Source organism: Aulostomus chinensis, chromosome 2, assembly GCF_037954235.1.
Source record: "Aulostomus chinensis isolate RoL2024-O1b breed Wild chromosome 2, RoL_Achi_v1.0, whole genome shotgun sequence".
NCBI lineage: Eukaryota > Metazoa > Chordata > Actinopteri > Syngnathiformes > Aulostomidae > Aulostomus > Aulostomus chinensis.
Window position 1 is genome coordinate 20,553,832 of NC_141321.1, and position 25,561 is coordinate 20,579,392.

General features: G+C 40.4%; 1 protein-coding gene across 2 annotated transcripts in view; it reads right to left on the reverse strand.

Moving 5' to 3' along the window:
* zfhx3b (zinc finger homeobox 3b) overlaps window positions 1-25,561 on the reverse strand; it is a 331,796-nt gene that overhangs the window by 189,565 nt on the left and 116,670 nt on the right. For both annotated transcript variants that reach the window (XM_086183541.1, XM_086183558.1), the window contains one exon: window positions 2,161-2,201. The gene's annotated coding sequence lies outside the window, so the exon portion shown is untranslated. The remainder of the gene's footprint in view (window positions 1-2,160; window positions 2,202-25,561) is intronic.

Sequence of the window (25,561 nt, forward strand, 5' to 3'; positions counted from 1 at the left end):
TACATGTTCTTATTAATTGTATAACTATAAACAGAAAGAACAGAGCAGGCCTGCCTTACTGCGGCATCCAATTTCTTTAGTCAGAAGTTGTCATTTTCAGCATGTAGGCTTCTCCTGGCCTGCTAGCTAGCTAGCTCAGAGGTTCTTCATGTTTCGTGTTGTCAAGGGGACTGAAAAAATGGCAGCAGGCGGAAGGAATGCAGAATGCTAACAGAAATAATCACTTCAGGCCAAGTTTATACTTCAGGTGGTGTTGTTCCAGTAATTAGACCATTTCCACTTAAACCATGAGGTTTCTTATACCATACTGTAGCTAAGTACCACGATCATTTCTTTGTAAGACGTGTAATTAAAAACATTGCTTTCAAGACATAAAACACATTTAATTACTATAGAAATAGTTTTCATCACCTCATAACGTTATGAGAAGGTGTCGGAAGCTTATGTCCTTGGTGGGTCTCACATAAATAAATTCTACGTGTCACTCAAGTTGCTGCCGAGTGTTTGTTTCCAGGTGTTGGGAAAACAAAGGGAGTCCCAGGATTGTTAACAGCACCTGCTGACACAATGTAGACTCGGGCTACATGTTAGGCTCTTGACCCTATTGCCAGGAGACTGACCAGATCAATACATCTCTCTATTGTCAACTCATTTAGGAGAGGATAATGGGTCAGCGACTGGTCACAGATCCTCCCACACAGAGGGTACAGGTCAGCGTGTGCTGCAGGTTTACATGTCATTTACATACATCACATGTTGTTAGGATTAACACCTGCGCTAACAACAGGTTCTGTTACAGGACTCTGGTCTGGAGGAAGCAAATTGCACTCATTTATTCACCCTAAAAAAAGAATTTGTGTTCTAATCTACACATCCACACCACCTTTGTCCTTTGAGCTGGTTCACCCCTGCACATTCAAGGTCAGGCCAGCGACAGGGTGAAGAGGAGGTGTCTGATGTGTGTATTTGTATGTCAGAACACAAGTGACGGGTTGAAAATGACAATAATGCACACAGTTATCATGTTCAGATTTATTTCTGTGTATCTGCCCGTGTCACTGTAAAAAAATCATCATGCCTTTAGTTATAAATGCAAAATAAAACAAAACACTTTGCAATGTCATTTTTAAGAATTAAATAAACGCTGTAGACAGAAGACGAGCACAGAGTCAACTAAGGTTTTAAGTTCTACGTTGATCTTCCTGAAATCTTAACAGGGTCCTCACTGCCCCACGTCACCCACCCCCCACCCCCCACCCCCCAACCCACCCCAACTTTCAACTCGGTAGTTTTTTGTGAAATCGTGCTGACAGACAGACAATCGAAGGGCACCGAAAACATAACCTCCTTGGCAGAGGTAATAAAAAGCTATAAGTGAACATTAATTTAGTCTTTGTGCTTAATTCTCCTGGTTATCACTTTTCAACCTTTATTATGTCAAGCGTAAGGTCATGTTTCTACTCTATTTTCTAAAAGGTGAAACAGAGACAATGAATATGCTAATGTGATCATTCACACATACCTGAAAAATCAGTGTGGGATGTTTTACTTTGTTATGTTGGGGATGTTTTATTTTGTTTAGACAAAAAAAAAAAAAAAAAAAAAGCCTGATATGGGGGCTTACTAACATCCTTTTTAATCAACCACCCTGGGACAAAGAGATCATTTTTCTATTAGAAGTAAATGAGGGAAAGAAATTACATTTTAATCAAATTCTCATATTACGTAAGTTTTTTGTCAATCACTGACCACTTTAGTTCATCACCAGTTTTAGCCGCAGCACACAAATGCATACTGGAATCAGTGGGCACATTAAAGTAAAAGTTAAGGTGAGTTAGTGTTGGCACTGAATAATTCAGAGCAGGGACACGGTTCATTGTGTAAAAAAAAAAAAAAAAACCTTGACAAGGTCCTTCATGACAGTATCAGTACATGAGATGCAGATGGAATGGATGCATCTAAAGGCTATCTTCCATAGCGTCCACATAATTCAAACTCTGACCCCTTCATCTGATACTTCTGTCCTCCAAGAGTGAGTTTGTAAAACCCCCAAAAAAACTCTTTCAAATACAAACATACTTGAAAAAGTTTTCCCCTGAAACTTCATTAAAAAAAACCCACACAAAACAAAAGAAATAAAAGTTTCAAGGAGGCACTTACCAACTGTGAAGCGGAGGAGAGCTTCTTTCGCAGTCCAAATCCTGTAAAACATGAGAGGTGCATCATTGTCCGCAGTCTTCAATCGTACATCCTTCAAACAACCGTTCAGGAAGCAAACAAAGTGAACCTCAGGTCCGACTGTTCATGTTAGTTTATTACCATTCCAATTCATAACCTTTTGCCAACATCCTTCTTACTGGCCAATAATATCTGCCTCAAGGCAGAACTTAGCTTGCAACATAATCTTATGTATGAATGGATAAAACCTGAATAATCGAGCAAATCACAGAAAGCTATTATCATCATATTGTTTTTGCACTCCACTCTGTCTGCAGGCTATAGGTTATTTGTTATAAAAGTTATATTACTACCTCAGGGCAAGAGGACAGTGCTCAGAAGATATGCCTGAAATACATAAAAGCATAAAAAAAACCACAATCAAAAGTGAGTCATTTTTATAAACTTATTTTATTCTACATGTCATTCAAGATAGGTTTTTTTTTTTTATTGCAGCTCAGATAAAAACCACAGGCAGCACATTGTTACTCATCCAAAGTCGTCTTCTCACCAGGTCACTGCAGCTCAAACAAAGACTTAAACTTGGTTTAACTACACCCCAGGTCACTGTCACTTTCTTAAGTTAATGACCTTCTTCAAGAGGGACAATCTTAACCTTGAAATAATGACCTTGTAATCGTCTTTTCTTCTTTCATCGTATTTGAAATAGTTACTGACAGCACTCCAGTTCCATTCTTTAGTCAAAAATACTATACCTTGACCATGTGAGTCCAGAGTTTCAAAACCCACATAAAACACATCGGCCCTACCACAACAAAAAAGACAAGGAATATTCTCCACCGTGCTCGCATTCAAATGTAATTCTAATATTCCGGCTAAGGCTGAGGTAAATCCAGCACTTGCCTGTTTCTCTGAACTGTAGGACGAGATGATGCCGTAGCCTCAATCAGCCTTTCACCCCTGCCCTGAGACAAGGTAACGGCATCCATTCCCCTGACTCCAGGTCAGTAAGTAAGCTTGTATTTTTGGACGGCTGCTGCCGATTGTGTATGCACTTTAATAAGCAGGCTGCAGGTCAGGCAGATTTATAGGCCCGTGGTGGGGTGGAGGGACCGGACTCCCTTGGCCTCCAGCTTCCCTCTGCGCCATTACGCCAGAGTGAGATATAGTGGGATATTGATCCCAATGCCACTTCATTTTGCAATAACTATTACACGATATTCTCCCGGGCTGCGCATGGCTCCTGATTTATGCTGCCTTGCTATTTACATTAGCAGTAAGTGTTTTTCTATACCAACTGCGGAGGGTCTTACAGCCACACAAATGGACATGTGAACATTCACATTCCATACCATACCTGTCTTTTTTGTTGCCTTTGATGCCTTTTCACCGAGGCAGGGGTGCTTAACACACCGCAGCCTTCTCAGTGAGTAATGAAAGATACAGATATAAACATATTGAGAAATACATCCCAGCCTTCATTACAGTTGCACAATTGACCTTGAGGCAATGATATTCTCTTGTATTATATCTTATTTAGAATACCTGCTTGATCACATCCTCTCTTCAGATCCCTATTATATTCACGGAGATATGTTTCTGAATTATTTCATTCTCATTAACTGCTCAAAGTGATATACAGATAGAATTTAAAACAGAAAACCCTCTTGTGCGTGTCAGTGTGCATGTGCATGCACGTGTGTGTGTGTGTGTGTGTGCATGCGTAAAAAATGTATTCTTAATAGTTTATTTGCTTTTACATATTGCTTTTATTTCCCCCCATCAAATGGATTTACAGTAAGCACATCTGCCATTATACTGTAAGTAGCTGATAAAACTCATATAAGATACATTTCAGATGGAGATGTTTCCATTTACTCCGTGCTGAGTGTGTCTATGAAACAAATTTAATTAAATGCTGCCAATTGGCAAAGCATCTCATTAGAAAGTCATTGTTGTCACGATGAGGTTAATTAGGATAAACAGACTGGGCCTCCTCAACCTGCACTGCAACCAGCTGCCTACTCCAGAGCTGGGCCTTTGCCAAAGTGGTTTCCCTCGCAGTGCCAGGCTGGTGCTGAGTGTTTGTTTACACACAGGAAGCCGTGTCAATGGCAGAGTGGGAGACATGAATGAGGTGGAAGGGTGGGAAACAGACCCTGTATAGTGCTGACATTCCCACAGGCAACCCCCACAGGAGGCACTGCGCACCAGATGCTGTCAGTGTAACATTGTGCCACAAGACAAAACAAAAGGACTAATGACCCTTAATTGCTCGGGAGCTGTTTAAAACCAGATGAGTGTCGCCTAAGCTGCAGTATGTAAATCAAATCCCCCTCGTCGCCCCTCTTCCCGGCCTACTCCCTAAGCTCACTCCCCTGGCACAATCAAGTCTTTTTCTGATAAGGGGGCGGGCAGCTTAGCAGGCTTGCTGCCAAGTGACGGGAACTGGCAAGCGTGGTAATGTGAAGACACTTGTTGCTACAATGGCTGCCTGTTACGCCAGCACATGGTAGAGATGAGGTGACTGAGGAACGCGTGTGAGGAGCAGATGGGCATCCTACAGCCTCCACGTGCTTCCATATTAAACATGGTGGTAGAAAAGAAGCGTGCTCGGCTTCCGACTCTGTGTGCATGCCCCATTCATTAATAGGCCCATTCATATGCAACACTAAGTTTGATTGTATACAAATGCCCCACTAGGGAGGAAAGGATTGCCAGTGAATACAAGTCTGTGTGTGTGTGTGTGTGTGTGTGTGTATGTGTGTGTGTGTGTGCGTGTGCGTGCATTTGCTGTCTGTTTGCATATCTTTAAAAGAGTGAGAGTTTGTTCAGAAAATTCGGAGTGTTTGGCTGCTGGGGAGATTGAATGTATCACCACATTATGTCATGTCAATGTATTTTTTGTCCGTGTTGTATCAGAAACAAACACAATATTGCATCTGTATTTAAGTCATTCAAAAAGAATATAATATTAATCCTACTTAATCATATTAACTATGAGCCATATTGCTGTCAGATGGAGCTCCAGACCAGGCTGACGTCTGCAACCTATAACCCAGTGAGATGTGAGCAACGTGCCCCTGTGTCCCGCTGCTCCCGCCATACCCATTAACATCTCGCCTTAATGCATTTCCTATACCTGCATGTTTTTTTCCTGCTATGTAGAGTCTCTGATGATTTAAAGACAGCAACAAACCTGTCCCATTTTCAGAGTGACATTATTGATAGACTGTCACCTCAGATTGTAGGTAACTGCTAATGGTTATTTTATGGTGCGTATGTCAAATCTGATGTGTTTTTTTTTTTTTTGTTCGCCATGTCTCTTAGGCTTTCTTTTCCAGTTTTATTTGGTTTATTGTTAGCCTAAAGATCATTGCCAGATGTTTATTAGAATAACCAGAACTCCCTTACAATGTACTACACCAACAATAGTAAAATTGACCTTCCAAGTAGTACTGAGAAACACTATTTGTTCTGATTCTTTAAGTTAACACAGTACCACAATACTTGTCATACAGAAGTGAGATTTCTCTTGTCCAAGAAAAATGTGCATAGCCAAATAATAGATGGGAAAATGTCAATCAGAGCATTAACATTGCTACATTATTTGGTTTCTATGTCCTTTGTGATGTTCCTTAAGAAAGCGTTCTTCCCAAACAGAACATAACCTTCTCCTCACCCCTCGACTCTTTATCCACTCCAGCGTTGTCTCCCTGTGAACCTGTTTCCCCCCTCTTGTCATGGATTAGCCTCCATACTTGCGTGAACAAAGACCTGCATGTTTATGTGTTGGTCCGGGTGTTGTGTGAAGAGGAGACGTGTCTCCCACTTATGTCAGGATCTTAGAGGACCCCAATTTGTTCGGCATTAATCAGAACACCTGCTCAGGGAGCACCCTAGTGTCAGTGCCTGACTTGGTCCCTCTGGTTTCCTGACCGCCAGACTTTTTTTTTTTTTTTTTTGATTCACCACTTGAGTCATCAGTGCTATTTGAAATCAATTTAATGACTGTGCCTGTGACTAAAATGCAAATTGCGCATGAAGCAAAAAGGAATCCATTCGTGATGAAGCAATACACAAAGGAATAAGAACAAGAGGTCCGAAAAAGGAACAGGGTGCTGGTGCATTGGAGATTAAACAGCAAAATGTAATTGAAGTGTTGTTCCAGCAGGTGGGCATAAACATAACACAGAGCAAGTAAAAGAAAGTTGAGTCTGGATTAGCACTATAACAATGACACTGTACTGCTGCTTCCTGAAGGACAAGGCATGCAAGAGAACAATGACAGTGAAAAAAAGGAGTAAAATGCTGTGACAGGACAAGGAAGACTAGGTCAGAGAAAGGCCAGGAAAGAAAGGGAGTACAAGAAAGAGGTAGCAGAGGAAACAAATGAATAAATTCATGGGGCACAAAATGAAAGGAAGATGGAGGGGAGGGGAGTGAAGAAAGGGGGTTGGAGTCATCAGTGGAAGATTTTTATTGTCCGGACACAGGAGATGCACACAAAAGCACTGGGAAGATTCAATTAAGTATCATATGCAGTGACCTTATTGCCATGGTTACGGAACAGTGGAAAATATTAATCAAGCCTGCACTCGCAACAGGGGAAAGATGGTGGAAGGAGAGATGGAAGGAAAAAAAGGCAATGACAGAGACAGAGGGTGGTAGGAGAGAGACAGAGGATAATGGCATCGTCTCTGCATGTGTGTTTGTGTTTGATTTTATGCATGTGATAACAAGTAACCCAGCGAAGGTCACTGATTGGCCCCCACCAAGGGTTGACACGTGTGTAGGGAGAGTGAACGTGTCATTTCTAATGATGGATTTTTGACTACTTTTTCTGAAATGTGTTTAAAATGCAAATGCAAATGCTAGAATAACAACTCAAAGAGGATGAGGAGTCTCAAAAAGAAGTCAAAAATCATTTCATACAGCGGAGCAACTTTTCAGCACGTTCCTCTTCTTTGTATTTCAGGATGAATTTCATGCATTGATGCCTTCTTAGCAACAAATGGAGAAAAAAAATCTCGGAATCCATCACACGCGTGTGAATTCATTGATAGCAAAGCTCAAAATTGTTTGCCACATGAAAATGAAATGTTTTTATCCATCAACGTGCTACCTTCTGTTTAAGGTTACACTTACACATGGTTCTAAATAAATCCTCTAAAAACCAGCGCTTGCATATTGTTACAGACTCCGACAGAAAATTATGACAATCATTTTCAATCATATTCCATTATGATATTCCTCTCAGTCATATTTCCCTGCACACTGCAGAGGGGGAAAGTTGAAGATTGTTCTGTTTGATGAAGCTGTAGAGTGTTTGCTCGCTGTCTGCAGGGACTGTCTTGAAAACAATCTATCTGAAACTCCCCCGCTGAGCAAAATGTTAAATAAACAAAGGCAAGGATAAACAAAATCCCTCCATTTCAATGTCACTGAGAAGAAAGCTAACATTTCAATGCTGCGATTGTGATAAGAAGGTGGCAGCCCTAACGCAACCACCGTTTAAACTTTGGACACATGGTGTGTATATTTTTTTCCTCCCTTCAAAATAGTTAATTATAAATATACTGACTACGGAAATATATTTGTACTCTCCGGTGCATCAAAACACTTCTAAATGAAGGATCAGGAAAATATTCTCTCTTACTCACTAGTTTTCCTGCAGGAAAAAACAACTGTACACTACTTTTTAAAGTACAATTAAATTAGGTATATCTCCGTTTTGTACTTCAGTAATACTGTGTTGGGCACACAGAAACACATTCAAGATCCACCACAAAGTTTTTGCGAAAGTAAATGACTGTATCTTAAATCTGAATTCACCCTTTTATCACATGTAAACTGCCTGCGCGGCATCTTTCTTGGAATTAACCCCAATTAAAAAAAAAAAAAATACTCCTGATAAAACAAGTCATCTTAAGTCTGTCAATTTCATATGGCATAGCGTGTTTCATATTTTTTTCAGCTGTAATCTATTTTTCAGTAATAGTGTCATATATTGTCTTTTCATATACTCAAACCCAGAGCTGGGCCTTGCTTATATGTTTTTGTTTATTTCCTGTCCTTGTCTCTTATAGTATTGTTTGTATTTTATGTAACGTTGAATATTTCAAGTTGGATACGTGTCCAACTACAATACACTTGGTAAGGAAATGGGATTCTGATCCCTGAATTGAAAACTGATTGCGGCATGTAGCAGTTAAAAAAAAACAACAACAGAATTTTACAAATAGGAAAGAAACAATAACTATATTGTGAACAATTTAAAGAACAAAACCTGTGCAAAGGTTTAGTATTGAGCAACATAAAGTAGAAACTGGACAAAGAAGATTCATTTTAAAATGTTGGAGGGAGTTTTTTTTTTCTTTTAAAGTGCAGAGCAACGGACAATCGCAAAGTATAACAGTGCTTTTAGATTGACATTTGCTCTGTTCCTACTAATTCAGATCCAGAGTCAGAGTATCTACAACTCCCACCGTGGTTCCTGTGGCAGAGCCAGTCAGGACCTCTGAATGATACGCAGGCTGAGGTGTAACAGGAGAGGGCCTGAGCAGAGTGGCTGTTAAAGTGCCTGATGTGACCATGACCACTTCCAGAAACAATTTAATTCCACAGCTTCAGCCATCTCCAGCTGATCTACTCCTCCAAGGTCATTAACTGTGCCACTGAAGGTCACATGATTAATGAGTGACAGACCCTCTGGTGCAATAACGTGTATGAATGTGGCCCATTAATTAGACAGGGGGGCCAGTGAGAATGAATGGCCAGGGACAGCTTGGCCCCCTCACAACCCTGTCCTTCCCACACCCCATTTTTCATTTTCATCTGCACAAACAGACATCCAGCTAGAATATTCCCAAAACACCACAGACTCAAAACACAACAACTGACAACCAGTATTTAATCTGCCTAGTAACTAGAAAATATACATTAAAGCCCTTCAACTAAAGCACGCAACTGCATTTACAAAAAAAGCCAGGAGGTTTCTACTGGTTCTAATCTAAAAATAAAGGCAGCTTCTTAGATGTGCTGTTGGCACTGGCCTCAGGTTGATGCGGGTATCAAACATCAGAATGTTGTGTTGTTGCTGTCCTTTTCCAGGGGTATGATAAGCCCTCTGCATTACTGAGGGCAATCTCCAAGAGGAAATGAAACATTCTGCTGCCACAGACTGGCTTTATTAGAAGACAACGAGTCCGGCCTTTCAGGATATACAGATCAGGAGATTTAATTGATGCTGACCGACTGTCAATGCGCTCCTATAGCTGGGAGAAACAAGGCTGTTTAACACTGCTGCATTGTAAATAGTATTCATTTCTCAGTCTAATCAACGTAATGCAATTCCAATAAGTCCATTTCTTAGAGTGGCCTTGTTGATTTGAAACCTCATAGCCCTGTTTTATTTCACCAGTCCCAACAAATGTAATGGCTGCTAAGTATATTGGGCAATAATATAAGAATGCTCAACATCCAGTGCATGCATTTCAATTTTACCTTGAGGTCAGAGCATTATGGATATACCCCAGTGGTGTCATTAATCATAAACACATGCACTGTTTGTAATAACAAGCAGTAGGGAAACAGACTTCAGTGAAGATTTCAGCACAAGGAACACAGTGGCTATCTATCTGAACACTTGACACACTCCACCTGGGTCACTCTCCTCCAAAAGCTAGCACACGGTCAGGCAACCAGTGAATGTACCATAGACACGTTTCCAATCGTCATTGACCCAGAAACATAATAAACAGTGACAGGGTAAGCCAAACTCACTCTGCACACAACCCAGGAAAACAACATCTTTTAAAAACAGAATGTGCAGATATGTGTTTGTGTAATGATGTTTTATCGTGAGATGAATTCTAGGTCACAGATATTTATTTGTAGTTATGAATATGGAGGAATAATAATTTATGAGGCACGCTGATAATAAACATAATTTTGAAAGGTGCTGCTGACTTTATTTACCGCTATTTTTTGTGTTTTTTTTTCTAAATGAACAACAAAAATAATAAAAAAAAAAATAAAATAAAATTCTTGCATCTTATCAAACATTCAGAGAACTCCTTGACCCTTCTGAATAAAGCATCTCTCTGGAGATTTGACACACATCTTTCAGCACAGATCTGAAGACAGCCATGGATGTTGTTTGCCCTCTGATATATTTTTAATATTCAGATCATATCAAATATGTCCTCTTTCAATAATTGATCTATCTATCTACTCGTAACATAACACATGCTGAGCTTTGGCATGTGATTCCTCTGCCCCCAGCCAGTATATCTTCTCCCTTCTATTCAATATGATCAGGAGTGCTCCGGCTGCTCCCTGGATGTGCTGCACTTGGCCAAGGGAACTATGGAGGGCATGCTCCATCAAACACTGCAACCATAACCTAGCTGTCGCTCAATAATGCTGTAAAGCTACATTTGCTCTGTCTAGACTCAAAATCAGAGATAAAGATGCATGAATAGATCTTTTTTTCATCTTTTTAATTTTTCGAAACATCCTCTGTCCTTTTAAAACATCACATATATATATATATATATATATATATATATATATATATATATATATATATATATATATACACACACACATACACACACACACACATATACATATGTGTGCATTTATAAATGCATAAAAAATAATTCAGTGATGAGTGTTGATTGTTGTTACCTGATATATTCATTCAGATGCATTTAAAAAATTCTATTAGACCAAATCATTATCATGTAAGATACATACTAAAACACATTTTCAAAAGGAATATAATGCAACATAAAGTATATCAGGGTTTAATGGAGTGTTTTTCAGCCTTTTGACCAACATCATCTCCTGTGGTGGCTCATTTCCTTAGTGCAAGAGGTTCCCCACTCTCCATGGCGGCGTCAGGGGGCATGGTGGATAAAATGCGAGATGGAGAGAAGGAGCATAGTAGAAGAGGGAAACCATGCTGGGAGAAAGGAAATCTTCCATGTGCAGAAGCAGAGTGGCTAGAGGACATTTCACGCTAATGGCGGCCGGGCCAATTGAAATGACTGCAACGCTGCATGATTTGAAGGTCAGGAGACAGCGGATTATATTCCAGTGATGGCGAAGGGGGATTGGAGGGGTAAAATCGCGCCTGCCCACCAACCCGCCCCTCTTGCTCTCCTGAATTATTGCAGAGCAGCCAAGATGGAATCAACATAACACCAAACCCTGCTGCCACCATTACTCTTACACATAGAACACCACGGAACACAGAGCATTTCTGAGCCTGTATATATGATAATTGAACAATTCTGCCCTGAAAATTCAGTAGCTGAGTTCATGAAACCAAACACAATATAGCACTTGGCTCTTGACCTAAGATACACACAGGTTTATTTCACAAAAGTGCATTTTTATCATGTAGAAATCCTACATTGTGCCACATGTAAAGTTAGGATTAAATTATGATAAAATTGTACTTTTTGTATTATCAAAGCATGATTAGGCTTTTTCTTATTCTTATCAATGAGATCATAAAACAAATAATTATATTTCTCCCTGTACTCGTAGATGACACATTGAATAAAAGAGCATGGCTGAAAAAGCACAATTATTTTTCAGGATTGCAGATGAGGGGTGCAAAAGTTACTCACACATGACAACAGCATAAAGTGATTACGCACATGACTGCAGTAATAAGCTGTGATAGGATGTGGAATGACCATACATATTTACTCCAGACATTGTGCAGGACAAACCAACATGAAGCGCATTTTCATACGATGGATATTTCATTTTTAGAAAGATAACCCTGAGACTAACACGGACACCAATATGACATCAACTAATGAGGCAACAAGGATGTCAAGAGGAATTTCAGAAATCATGGACATTAATGTAATTAAACTAATCCCTTGGATGCACCAGAATCTGCTTGATATGATTTCATAACTTCTGGAGGATGTGCGTTTTTTTTTTTTTCCCCATCTTCTTCTCCACAATCCCCCACTAGACATTGTCAACGTTTTTAATATCATCAGACTTATTTATATATCTGTTTTGGTCACACTAGAAAATTGTGTTCCAAGCAGGAGAGGCAAGTATTTAGATGAAGCTGATGACATTACAGTGACTGTAAACTCTAAATATCCAAGCCAAACTAGCAGTGACAGTGTGGAGACAGACGTCTTATGGGAGGAGAAGCGAGGCAAAACTTTCTAACTAGCTACTGAATTATCCATAAACAACAGGAAATGAGCCCACATGTTCACGTTACCAAAAACTTCTCATCCAAATCAGGAAAATGTCTAATCTCAAGTATCGATAATAGTTATGCAATATTACACTGTATTTTTGACAGGAAAAACAATGCATAATTCTGTGCAAGCTTGAAATATTATTCTGAGTCAGATTTGCACTATTATAAGCCACATATGTATAATATATAGGTTAATATCAAACTGCACCGACTATAATGGTTAATTTCATTTATAGACAGGTTATTACCTTATTTCTTGTATTTCATAGCCTCGCATATCCCTGAAGCCTTGTACATCACACAATTCAACTGTAAAAAGTGGTAGTAAAAAGTTTTTCCTCACACTGGTAATTAACTCAATTACCTTTAAATATGTATGCATGAAAATTAAAATGGCCTGGGGTAAAGACATATGTGTTTTTATATATTACATAAACCTGTAATGTAAATGACTGATCTGTGTGCAATTTTATTACATAAATATTAATCATAAAATGGATGATTTCAATTCAAATATAGACATACAACTTTTCCCCAAGTCACTATAATGTTTACAGTGATGGTGCTAAAATTTGCAGGGTTCCCCCACATGCTACAGCTGCTGGTAAAACTCTCCAGCAGATAACAAGCAACCAAGGCAGCCAAGTCAATCCAGTGCATGTTTGAATGGCTGACCATGTTAAGCTCTTAAAGCAGGCATTAATCCAGGATTTTAGGAGCAGAGTTAAGTTTGGCACATTATCATGGCAAGGCCCAGACCTCAGCCAGAGTTTAATCAGTGTGTAGAAGCACTGACAGCCCCAGGCACACAGACCTGACATGAACAAGACTACAAGCGGGCTAAAATAATGGCTGAGACCATTAAAAGCTACCTAAATGCTTTGATATTCAAAGATTCATCCGACCTGATTCATCAGTAACTACACTGCAGCAAAACAGAGATTAATTTTCTCGGCAAAATGAATGTACTCATCTCCCTGAGTTAAACATACTACAGCAGAGACTTGCTGAGAGAGTCGGCTCTGACGGAGCCTGAGTGACCTCTCTGGCCAGTCTTAGTCTCAGCGCTGGCCTCACCCCTCCAGACCAGACCAGACCTGACCAGAGCAGAGAAGAGCAGACAGAGCCTCTTCCATTGCACTTGACTCTTGATACACACAGGCCAGCTAAGATGATCTGAGATAGCAGTGCAGACAGACAAACATATTAAGAGCTGACAGCTGCTCACAATGTATCTGCATCATCGTGTTTTGGCACAAATACTCATCAACCAGCATGGCAAACAATCACACACACACAAACAAACACAATAAACTAGTGCATGTTGGCACATGCACACACACACTGATCCTGGAGTACACACCTAGGCTTGGGTCAACGTTTAGGTCTGGAACATGTGCTTAGGAAGCTGCTTGTGTTTGTTGGCTGATGTGGGATATTAGCGGTCATGTTTTGACTGATAAATCTGCCTGCATGGTGCAGATCTTGAGTTATCATCTGACATATGAGAAAATGCCAGAGAAGCTATGGGGAGAAAAGAGAGGAAATTGAATGACGGGGGTGAGGAAGGGGTGTTTTGTAGCAACCCTATGTTTTATCCTTATTCTCCCTAGCAAACATGCCTGTAAACACATACACTATGTGTATGGAAAGCCTACACACATTCAACTCAATCTACATGTTCAGTTCTCACTCCTGTGTCTACATTTATTCTGCTTCTGTCATAAGCACAAGAGGAGATGAATCACTGTATGGCTAATACACGTGTCCAAAATAGTCTGGTACGCTTGTAAGAATACCTGCTACTTCCTGTGTGGGATTTCTGAAGCTTAGAATCTGGATCATCACTGTGGAGCGGGCTTCATTTAACTATCTGCTATATTGCAGACAATGCAAATACATGGTGATTAAGAATGAGCTGAAATTTTGATTTAAACTTGATTATTGCAGCATATTAGAGGACAAAATAAAGTACCTGCAGCATATAATCAGGTGGAGCAGGAAAGGAAATGATTTCATATGTACAATTATATATACATATCTATGTGTGTATATATATTTACATATATGCATGTGTGTGTGTGTGTGTGTGTGTATATATATATATATATATATATATGTATATATATGTATATATATTTATGTATATGTATATGTATATATATGTATATATATATATATATATATATATATATATATATATATAAAACAACAATCTGTAAATGAAAAAGGCTTAGAACTCATTAAAATGTGTTTCAGATAAATAAAGCTGGTTAAATAATGTGAATCTTACTACTTGATATTCTAAATACTCACAAGGCTCCTTCAAAGTCACAGCGTACAAACAATTTGGATAAAAAGAAATCTCATTATAACAATTTTGTAACTCCAATTTGTTTAATTTACCCACACATACTCAGAGGTTGAGTATTGCTGTGTGAGGTGAGAGAGAAACAGACAAACAAAATAGTTTCACAATAAAAGTTTTGTTGAGGAATGTGGTCTGATGATTTTGATAATGGCTGCAGGGCCTTTAATCGAAAAGGGTGACAGGAAGTTATGACTTAGTATTAATAGCTTGTGGGTAGACAGACTCTTGTTTCTGTGCTTTTTTAAAAAATATGGCACCCGGTTCCCTTATTTTTATAAAATCTGCGTTCTAAATCACTGATTCTGCACCCTAATTGAAAGTAGTTTTGCTAAGTCAGCTCGAAACCAATTACAGATACAAGGCTGTGGCTGACTACAACAATTTGTTGTACTTTCTGACTTCCTGGTTCAAAAGAAGGATTCATTTTCATAAGACCTTGTCCAGTGTCGCCTGCCAATCAGTCTCATTAAAAAATAAGAACCTGTGAATCATCCCTCCAGTGTAAACAGTTTGGTTCTTTTCCTAAGTATGGTAGAATCTATCCTCACTCCTTTGGTTTTCACGCTTCCCATGTATGCAGCACACACACCTATCATGCTTGCAGGCGTGCAGCAGAGGACACATCAACAGTGCGGCTGTGCACAGTTTTGAGTAGAATGGGCAAATGTTGGGTCTGCTATTGGACAGTAAAAAACAAAGATCTGTTCATTTATATTTTGCATAAATGTATTATTGGTATCATGCTTTGACTTTGAATGGCCAACGGGAGCAAAACAAAACAGGGTTATTTACCTAAATATGACACATTAACTGAAGAGCAGAGGAAGGCCTGACATGACCACAGCTGAGTCCTGACACACCAGCGAGCCACTAAGCTGACTGGAATATCGGTTCAGCAGTCAGAAGGCCGAGCAGGCTCCTTCAACATATGATCACGATGACACATTGAGCTTTACAGTTCAAGCAGGCCAACAATAAGCCAAGAGTTGGACTGAACCAACTTAGAAGGTGAAACAAAAAAAGTGTGATTTTTTTTTAATTGTTTTTTGTTTTTCCAGTTCACAAAATATCATGAGCTGCTTGAATTAAATCAGCTGATTGCAAAGACGGAATGATGAGCAACATACTTTGAAAAAGGCTAAACGTGAGAGACCAAACTCCCCTAATTGAATAATAAGGATGTATTTGCTCCATGTGCTCCATTGCTCAGGTGTCTAGGATTTTTATATTACTATCATCATTTATTATTGTTGAGTGCTTGTTACTTGCCCATCTTCAAATTTGGCCTGTATTTTTTTTTTAAAGACATTGAAATACATACCAGTCAAATTACAAGATTCCAAATAAATGTAGGCCACGAGTGTAAATCCATTTCCAAAGGCCCCTTCCCAACTTTTACCCTCCTTCTTCCAACATCCATGCTTGTTCCTCAACAAGTCTGTATAAGTTGTTTGTTCTGACACTCTGAGATGGCACATACTGTGAGCTTGTTTCCTTTGCAGCCAATACATTATGTTATCATAAACCGATGTGTAGCTAAGGTCGGGTTATAATAAAGGCACAAAAACAAAGACCGCGGTTTGGGATCAGATAAGAGCTAGGGAACCATCGTGGTTTTTAAAACACTCTTTTGAATCGCCTCTGAAGATGGGAAATGACCCTCTGTCCCCTGCAGTAACATCCATCAAACCCTCCGTTCTGCTTGCCGCTGGCGTGGAACTCAGGTGTTCTACGGTGTTTGAGGAACTATCTACCACTCCAACCTCCATCTTTTTTAAATGACATCTGATTTTGTACTTTCCTGTGGGTGCGAGATCACATCTGTGTCTCACCGCTTGTATTGTGAACCCACTGGTCGTTTTCCTTGAGAAGACATTCTCCCCATTTTTTTGAACTCAGCCTTCATTTTGAACTCAATAACACACCAGTGGAGTTTGCGGCTGCATCCTGCACTGTTGTGACCCTACAGAAAGGTAGACATATTAACACCTGACTGTGTGTGTTGCTAACAACTGTCTCTACTGAAGCAGGAAGTTAGTTGCCGCACCTTGGAGATTGATAGGAGAAACCTGCAATGGCTCAGACATTCACAGGGATTATAATGTTCTGTTCTGAATGTTCATGTGATTTTCATATGCACAGCTAAAAGTATTTAGTACTTACAGTAACATTTAGTCCTGATCATAGAGATTCTTTTGATTATTTTGTACAAACGTAATATCAAATCCTTGAGAGCCAATATTACTCCGACAGTTCAAAAATAAACAGTTATAAAGTCGGTTCTAATCAGAGTAAAACCCACCTCAGAGACATGTCAGCTCTGAGTGGACAGATATTTCTTCAATTAACAGTTGTCTACTCCAAATAATTGCAACTGAATTTTTTTTGTCTATTAACAAAGGTAGAGTTGCTTTGCATGGTATTTGGGGTAAGTGTGTGTGTGTGTGTGTGTGTGTGTGTGGGTATGAGTGAGTGAGTAAGTGAGAGAGTTAGTGAGAGAGTCCAAATGGATTTCAGCCCAAGAATAAATCACTGTCGCCACAGAAACAGGCCGACAGCCGTGATGGATGGCTGAAATTTTTGTGTTGATGTCTTTAGTATTGCTGACAATTTGGCAGCCCTGGCTTTTTCACTTTTCCTGTGCTTGCGTGTGGCTAAAGACATTTGAATGTATAGATTCTTACCTGGACAGTATTGCTCACCTGAGAAGCTTCTTTTAGACAAAAAACAAAGCAAAACCTCCTTTTCTTTCTTTTTTCACACCAACAAAGTTTGGATTTTTTTTTTTAAATATGACATATTATCAAATCATTTCAAAAAGCCACAAGTGTAGCATCAATATATAACATCTGTAAAAAAAAGAGAGAAAGTAAGGAGGAAAAAAGTGGAGTGTCATTCGTTTGAGTGTGTGTTCATTAGGGTCACATGATCCACCTGTATGCACTGACTTCTCTCTCATTGGCCAACGTGTAACCACATGACACAGTGACTGGTATGTTTGGAACATTTTCCACCCTTTTGGCCTTGTGAATTAACTTTATTTACATGTATTTGTTTAATCCTCTCCAAGTGTTTTAGTCTGTCTTACTATACGATCTGTTATGGGTTTTTTCTGGATTGTTCTCCTTTTAATCTTTTTCTTTTTCAGTCTGTCTTTACGCCCTTAATAACATCTACCCTCTATTGGTATTTTAATATTTTATAATTTGCTCTTACCTTTCATGTACTTTTATCCACTGGTTAGAGTTTCGTGTTTGTTTATTTATTTTATCACTTATTAATTTCATCCAGCCTGAAATGTTTACTCATTGTAAATTGATGACATCTATGACAGCATTTCCTCAGGTAAGGTGCACTTTTGTTTTTTTTTGCTTTTTTTTTCAGGTTCACACACATTTGTTACATTTATGTCTATGAAGTGTGCAATAAAACAAAGATTTCTTCTTCTTTTTTTTTTGTTCTTGTTCTTTTTTTGGTCATCTCCCATTTTATTCCCAGTGTTGTTATCTGGCCCACTCCGTTGCTACTGAGGGTGACTTTGCCCCTGCTCTAGTACACAGTTAACCCAATTTTAATGCACAGCACCTCAGAACACACACACACACACACACACACACACACACACACACGCACGCACGCAAGCACGCACGCACGCGTACACACACGCCTGCCTTGACTCTTCCTGTATAATCTCCAAAGTTCCAAAAATAAAATGCTGTTACTTTCTATCCATAGGCTATACATAATGCACAGTATACAAAATCTATACACATATCCATAATGTTATGTAAACACAAGAACACCACACACACACACACACACACACACTTACACACAGACACGCACGCACGCACGCACGCACGCACACTCACTTTAAGAGTTGGGCCGCTCTGAGCCAGCACCCCCCCCCCCCCCCCCCCACACCTCACATCCAGTGTTTCCATCTGCTTTCACCTGGCAGGATCAAATCAGAGCACACTTCCCACAAACTTACAAAGAATCAATACTTTCTCCTGCAAAACACAGCAGCAGTCACAGCCTGAGCCTGAGCCTGAGTCCCAGCTCCACACTAACTCCACTCAAAGTACTGTGGACTGAGAGAAAGAATCCAGAGCAGAAATTAAAAAAGGATTTACTGACCTTACTGTCTTTCTTCCTCTCCCCTCTCTATGCCGTCCAATTCCCTCTTTTTCTTCTGCTGGTACTTGTCCTCTAAACCTCTAGTCTTAGTAAGTCATGCAAGAGCTGCCTGCTGCTCCTGCTCAGCCCTACGCCACTGTATTAGTCTGATTTCACACTCTGCAGCCTAGCCTCCTGTCCTGAAGGGGACGGTGAATGTGCTGCTTATTTAGAAGCCAGCACGCACTACCTGGGCTAGTAGGCAGCTGTTTAAAGCACGAGGCAACATCCAGGGTGCATAATACCCCCTCTTCCTTACACACACACACACACACACACACACACACACACACTCACACACACACACACACATTCTCTCTCTCTCTTTCCCTCCTGCTCAAACACATGCACACACTCACTAGCTGGCTGGCTCACATAGGCGATGGCACAGACACACTCGCGTGCACACACACACTCATGCACGCGAGGCAAAGTGAAATACACACACACACACACACGTGCAAGCGGTCTGTCAGAGGTCTCTCTACCTTGGCTGGGATAGCAGGCAGTGTGAGAACACACACACAGGAACATTGAGATGGGCTGGCTGCTCCGTTCTGTCTCCTTCTCTCTAAGTGTTTAGAAGACAATTTCAACAAGGGATTGCTCCCAATCTACTAGGGTGATCCACATGGATGAGTTATAATATGCTTGCCACTCTCTCCCTCTCTCTTGCCCCCCGCTTCTATTCTCTCTCTCTTTCTCTCTCTCTCATTCTCTGTCTCACTCTCTTACTCTCTCTCTCTCTCACTCTTTCGCTCTCAAGCTCGTTGTTTTAGCCTATTATCGAGCCGTCACTGCTTTCAGTTCAGGAGGAAAGCCTTCCCTTCTCGGATTCTATATTTCTCGTCTCTCTCTGGGTGTTCGAGAGATGGGGCCATAGACTGACTCCACCTGAATGTGTATTAGTAAAATGCATTATTTATTGCGAAGCTGCATTCATTTTTTTCTGATATGCCGGTGGACATGCGGGGGAAGGGAGCAGCAGTGGTGGCTGCATCAGCAACGAAGGGGTGTATTTGTGTTTTGTGTGTGTGTGTGTGTGTGTGTGTGTGGTGGGGGGGGGTTTGGAAGAGGCAGAGTTGGCGGTGGGGGTTAGGGTTTGAGGGGTCAGGATATGGCATAGTGGGGGTCTGAGGAGAGGTGAAAAGAATACATATGATATGATATTAATTTATTTATTTATTCAATGCCTGGGATCGCCTTATCGTCCAGGGTGATACTTAATGGCATCACTGCTGGCTTCACCAAGCTGTCCCAAATCACACCGCCACTCATTTTTTCATCAAAATGACTTCAATTTATCACTTTTTGTGTGTGTGTGTGAGAGAGAGAGAGAGAGAGAGAGAGAGAGAATGAACGAAAGACAGAAAGAAGAAAAGAAATGAGTGATGAGGATGATCATAAAAAGTGAAATAAATCACAAAGAAGTTTTCAGAACTAAAAGAAAACAGATAAAGATTTTTCTCTAAAACTGGAAAATTAACTTGAAATATCAGTTAATGCAGAATTCATAAAACACGACACCTTACAATTTTAATAACCTGTTTCAGGTGAAACTGTTCATTTATTCAAGTTTCTCACTTTGTTACAAGTGAGAGAATTTATGATTTCATTTTATTACATGCAATGAATTATTGCTTGCTATTAATTACAATATCTAAATAAATTAAAACATTAATTAACTAATAAAGACTTTTATTGTATAACATCAGACGGATTTGGATCACAAAATATCCATAGGCGTCTATTCTTATGTCTGTGTTTTAATTATTTTGTTAATTAATTGCAAAATGAGCTCAATACGGTATAATAAGAATTAAAACAGGACATCTGGTATTTTCGATATCTATGCTTATTGTAAACCAACAATGGATATAAAGTTAATTTCTCAAACAAAAACCTTTTGGGGAGCTATCCTGGTTTTATCATGAAGAGTAAGTTATAAAATATATTCTACATGTGCAGAGGTCAACTTTGATTATCTTTCTGAGAAAAATGCATATATATTCAATATGCAGGGTTGACCGAAGAATACAAAAGCGGGCCTCGTGGGCCTCACACACACTCAGGTGCAAGTCTATGACACACCTGTCATCACAAGTAAGACTGCTGTCATGTCTCTCTTTTCTGTCTTTTTCTATTTTGTATCTTTTCATTTACAACTAGAGTTGATGCTGGGATCAGAGACAGCTTGAATACTTTGCGGCTAAAGGGTGAGCGTAGCTGCAGCTCTTTTGAGACTCCATGAATAGAGGACAGGAATGACCAAAGGTGAGCTGATGCCAGGCTTGGACTCAGAAAGGGGAGGGCGGCTGGAAATGACTGTGTAAGCTGGAGTTGCCATGCTGGTCAACAGGCAGCTGCAGTGTAAACCCATGGGAGCAACCAGCCAGGCAAGGAGTCATGACTGCAGAGTGGACCCTCAAGACCCTGTCAGCACAATCAGCCTTCTTTCCCTCCAATAGCAGGAGAATCCGGCAAAAATGATGAGGGCTGCTAGCTTATACTGAAGATCTTTATGCTATTTCCACCACAATTCATTCATGCTGAACAATTAAATCTCCTTCAGAAAAGCCCACAAATAGAAATTTAACTTAACTAACAGCAGTTTCATGTAAAATCAGCACAAACACCCTAAATCGTGTATCCGATCCCTGCATGTGACTGTGGCCATCTCTATCATCCACAAGTCTAATCCAGACTCCTGTCCCATCAGAGCCTGTTATCAGCCTGGTCCTCAACCACAGGATGCCCATCTTCTGTACCTGCAGAAGGAAATGATGTGGCCCAGGGCCCAGCCAGGCTATTCTATCACCACCATTAGGGCTTAAGCAGAACTGGAAAATTACTCCACTGGCATTAACAGTCCATCTCAATCATTTTAATGCTATCATAATAATGAGAAGTTCTATTATTATTTTTAAAAGCCTTGGTAAGAAAAAAGGACTTTCATTTCCTTTCCTTAAGCATTTTATACTGAGAGAGAGAAAGTGAATGTAGGAGAAAGTGATATCTTATGGAACAGGGACTCGCTTCCTCCCAGCGACCCCTACACCCGTCTGTCTGCAGCATCTCTGTGCCCTTCTTCACCTTCCACAGTCACCAAGGAGGGGACATGATAGAAATAAACATGAAAGACAATTAATAATAACGGGCAGTCTGGTCTGAACACACTGTCTTAACAACTGTATCCTTAACCTCTTCACCCCAGTGCAGCCCGTCCATCTGACGATGATCCATAAAGAAGCCCCCCCACACACACACTTGCGCACTTCTCCGCCGTTCTGACTTTGAGTCCAGCATATTCCACAAGCCACAAAACACTGCATGACTTACATTCTCAGTCTCTACTCCTGTTTTTTAACTTTCAATTTCCTGAATAGCATTATTATGTATTATTAATATCTCTGAATTATTACTCGTTTGCCTCTTAAAATGGAGTGCTTTAATTCACATCTGAAGTACTCATCAAGGCTGTTCACTGAGATGAATGTGGAAGGATACATTATATTTGCAAAAATGCAAAGGTGAATTAAAAATATATAGGATTACTAAAATATTAACTATTAATTTCAAAAAAGATGATTTGCCCAGAAAAAGCAGTTTCATTTTATTCTGTGCATGTCTTTCTTTCTTTCTTTCTTTTTTGTTTTTTGAAAACTACATCTTGTGATTCAGGTTTTTGAAATAATCCCATTATGTGCATTAAATGTATTGAATATTATATTTCCAGTGTGAGACATCAGCTCCTGTATTCATTTTCATGAGAAGAGAGCATGAACAGGACATGGGTGCAGCGTGGCAGAGATGATGCAGTGTAAAAATTCATGTCCAATACAGTATCAGATGGAGGTTCCATCAACAATGAGGGGAGAGAAAAAAAACCTACACAAAATCAAAATAGGTCCAAGCATGATAGTTTCAACTATCTCTTCATGATTTTTTTTTCTTACAATAGTGAACTCTAATTCCCATGATCACCCTTGAAAGCGTGACCTTGTGCTGTGTGACAGGAGATAGCTGCAGCATGAAGACAGGACGCCACTTATCATCAAGGGACGAGGTGGCTGTTTAATTTCACACCACCAGTGGCTAAAACCCCTGTTAGTGTGGAGCATCACAATGGCAGCTACGCTGGGGGAGCAGATGTCCTAGTGAGGGGGTGTAAAGAGGGAGGAGGTTGTGTTGGGAGAAGGATAGGAGGGAGGAGGAAGAGTGGTGATCCTGTGTGTGTGTTGGGGTGAGTGGTTGCTCTGTCGCCACATATTGTACTCAAAGCGGTCTGACCTTGTGCGCATGCCCAGAAAAACAGCAACCCTCTCTTTCTGACACACAGAAATGGAAGAAATAAACAGACAAACCATCACCCTAGTATGTGGCCATACTTATGGGTTGTAATCAAAGAAGAAGGATGAGCACAAGGGGGACATGAACTCATGACGGTGAGTTTGTAGCGCAGCCACACCACTGAGGCTAGTTGCTTTCTGAGGAGCTTTTCATTGTCTGCGGTGATGAACTTGAGTTTTGGCCTCCAACCCTGGGGTCTTTCTGTCTAATCCTGAGTGTCCTGACGCCCTTTTACAGCCCCTCCCTTCTGCCTCACACTCTCTCTCTCTCTCTCTCTCTCTCTCTCACACACACACACACACACACACGCATGTCCATGCACAGACATAACACCCTTTAACTGATGCCTGACATGACTGCGGGGTTGAAGAGTGAAAAACACCTCCCAACACAGCTGAATATAAAACACTGTAATGAGCGAGGCAAGAAAATGGCTTCCCTCTCAAACATGGCTGCTGCTTACGGATGGTCAGATGCAAGGCAGCCAGAAAAAGGTCACCTCTCTCATCTTTTAGTACCTCCCCACACCCCCATCTTCTATTACTCTGCTGTTTTTTTCTCTTTCTATTCTCCCCCCCCCCCCCTTTTTTTTCATCTCTTGCTAACACCTTCTGTTTCCCTCCTTGGTCATTTTCCTCACCCAATTTCGTATGCGGATGTAGGGCTTATTATTTAAGAGACAAAGGAAGGGGATCTTGAGAAGAGACAGGTGGCTGCGTCTGAGTGATGAGAACATTACAGAAGTGAAATCCAGCTTCTAAAACCTCTCCTCCATGGAAGGTGATAAAAAAAAGAAAATAAAAATAACTGTGCCCCTTCCTCTGTTTTGTACAACTCAGCAGGAAAAAGAGCAAACCCCACTCCCATTTCTCCCCAGTACAATTTAAAGTCCCCTCTGAGCGCTGCAGTCCAGTCAGAAACGCTATATTTATTTTTTTCCTCTCTTACTCCCTCTCCAATGTCATTTTTCTCCATTTTCTCCATCGGTCGGTTATACACAGAATGTTCCAGATGCATTTAGACTGCTTGATTTCTATTTTCATAATATCAGAACATCAGGTTAAAGAATATAAATGTTTATTCAGCAGAGTGGTGAATGTTGGTGCATGGGTGCAGTAGCTCTTGGGGGACAGAGCCCATGCTAAATCAGTAAATCACTCCATCTAGAAGATGAACGGCATGTTTTGGAGTTCATTGCCTTTCGTTTCGGGCGAGTGGCCAGTGCCGCGGCAGGCCCAGCAGGCTGGAGCGGAGGTGTCTGCTGATATGGATGGTTACAGAGGGATAATGAAGCGGCGACCAGGGGCTTAGCAATGTTCTGTTCACCCTGTCCACCCTGCTGTGAAAGGACCAGCTGCCAAATATGGCTAATAGCCCGTCCTCGTACGGAGCCACCATAGAGCTTGTTCTGTGCTTTTAACGCGAGTGCTGCTTGGTAAATTCTTTGGTGCGATAATGGTCATGGTCTCACCACGACTCTCGGCAACTTTCATGTCGCATTTCATCAGTCAGCCCCATACTAGACAGTTCTCCTCACTGAGGCCACCTGAGACCCTTGTTGTTGCTGCTCTCATGGTAACAGACAGCTGCCCGCCAATGCCTGACTCCAGGAAAAAAGCGTTAATTTTTCCTGGACAGTACAGTCAAAATATAGTTCAGGTCAAGGAACCTGCGGATGCCTACATATCATTATTTGGATCCATGGAACAAATCCCAAATTTGTCCCCAAAAAAAACTCAGTAGAAATCTATTTGAATGTGAAACAAGGAGTAGGTGCGTCCTGAATCAAAGCAGCCTTCGTATTTTTGACTAACAACATGTTTTCTTAAATTAAAATGCAATTCAGACATATTGATTCATGATTGTCATTTCCTAAATGTTTTCCAAGTCATAAGACTCACGCAATATAATCCAACGTCGTGAAATAAATTCTCCACGCAGGAGAATTTGAGTAGTCAGTTTTTATCAAATCTGTTTGAGATGTTGATGAATTCTAATGGTCAGTTTCGAGGCCATAACTTACAGTACTAGAACAACAGTGATATTTGTGTACGCTAAATCATATAAATGTGACAAAAGCAAAATATTAGGAACACCTCTCAATGTAACAGTTCAGCAACAGCAGATATTACTGCCTGTAAACTAACCAACAAAATACAGATGCAAAATATTTGAGTATTGTCATGCTGGATTCTACTGCATTCGTACGTGATAAAGTGAGAAAAAAAAACCAT